We start from the raw sequence: 2,053 nt of genomic DNA, 5'->3' as shown, positions 1-2,053 counted from the left end.
CACCTGAGGATTTTTCCCCATTGATTTTTAGAGAGAGTGGAAAAGAGAGGGAAAGACAGAAACATCAGTGTGAGAGAATCACATTGATTGGTTGCCTCCTGCAAGGCCCTGGACTGGGGAGGAGACTGCAACTGAGGTATGAGCCCTTGACTGGAATCAAACCCAGGACCCTTTGGTCCACAGGTTGGTGCTCTATCCCCTGAGCCAAACCAGCAAGGGCATAAATGATGGAGTAAATTAGCACCACAAAAAATGACCATGGTTTTCCCATGCCTCTGTGACCTATAAGAACTTTCAACTCTCCATCTTCAATTTAAAACACTAATGATGAGTTAGCTTCCCAATGAAGTTATGGATGAGGATATATTTTCCCCAAAATATTTTCTGTGAGGATCAGCATATCTTAGTTTGAGTTGAGTGGAGGAAGCTTATCATTCCCACGTTTCTGTGGGCTCCTCCAGGCCACCCTCATAAAGCAAGACACGGGGCCTACGTTCTAATGAAAATTAGAAATGTGGGTGAACCATGGCCTGGCACAAACATGCCATCAACTTTGTGTTGGGTGGGGAGGCAATAGGGCAAGAATAAATGATGAATAAATGATGAGCTTCCCAAAGATGAACATCCCAAAGACTCAGAGCAGCTGAAAAAGAGCCATTACCAGGAGGCCAGAGGGAGAGGGGCCGAGGTGGCTATGTGCAGCCTCCAGACACTCACACCAGGAGCCTGGCAGTAAAGCTGCAAAACCTGGGAGGTGGAGTCCTGCTGTTTCAGTTCAAGGTAGAGGGTGGGCCCCTGGACACCGAAGCCAGCATCCTATGTTCACAGCCGCAGCACTGACACTTACTAGCTGGGTGACTATGGGTTACTTACTCTTTCTAAACCCAGGTTTCCTCATCTATAAAGAGTTTTAATAGAAAAATAAAATACTGTGTATGAAGAACTCAGAGCCTTGTTCGTATTGCAACAAAACATCAGTAAACATTACTATTACAAGGTCACTAGCTTAAGCTTCTAAAAAAAGTCCATATTTCATCCAGTAACATTGATATCCTCAGATCTTACTAATTAAGATGATGCCAAAGCTGGTGGTTCCCATGTAGAATTCCCCAAATGAAAGGAAGCTTGACTTACAGTAAACCCTCGATTTTGAGAACCTCAATTTAAGGAACTTCAGATTCAACTGACAAAAGTTCTGGTCCAAATGTCAATGTGAAAATTAACAACCTGTTAATTTTAAAATGCTTTTAACCGAGATTTGATTATAATTAACAGGTTATTTTTTTTAATTCACTGTTACTTTGAACAAATTTTAGCGAATAGGCCATATGTTGGAAAAACACTGTAGTAAATTTGCCAACATAAATATTACATATTTATGACTATAGTTTATATATTTAAATCCAAGAGTCACTGCTTGTAAACAATTTTCCGTGAATGATTAGCACGTGATCACACCGCACCAGGGGCATGATTTTCTGCACCAGTTTTAACGTGTGCTGGCCTATATTCCGACATGTGCTGAGTCATGCCCCACCGTGTGCATCTGCTTACTCACCTATAATACCAACACTCTTAGAAGTACTGATTTCCTATCTGTTTCCCTGCTAGAATTCAAGCTTTGGCAAAAACAGGAAGTTGCTGCCTTTCTCAGTGCTGTCATCGGCAGCTCTGCACTGTGCCTGGCACATAAGAGTCGTCCAATGAGTGTTCGTCGGATTGCAGCCTAAAGCAGCCTGCTGCAAGTTTGACATTTTTTAATGTCTTTGGTTTTATCATAAACTCAGAAGAATGTTGCTTTTTATTATATATCGGTATTATTTTCAATATAAAAACAATTTTTTATTGGATTTTATTATTATTTTTTTAATCCTCACCTGAGGATTTTTCCCCATTGATTTTTAGAGAGAGTGGAAAAGAGAGGGAAAGACAGAAACATCAGTGTGAGAGAATCACATTGATTGGTTGCCTCCTGCAAGGCCCTGGACTGGGGAGGAGACTGCAACTGAGGTATGAGCCCTTGACTGGAATCAAACCCAGGACCCTTTGGTCC

Source organism: Myotis davidii, unplaced genomic scaffold (genome assembly GCF_000327345.1).
Source record: "Myotis davidii unplaced genomic scaffold, ASM32734v1 scaffold655, whole genome shotgun sequence".
In the NCBI taxonomy this organism is placed as follows: Eukaryota; Metazoa; Chordata; class Mammalia; order Chiroptera; family Vespertilionidae; genus Myotis; species Myotis davidii.
This window is presented reverse-complemented; position numbering follows the sequence as displayed.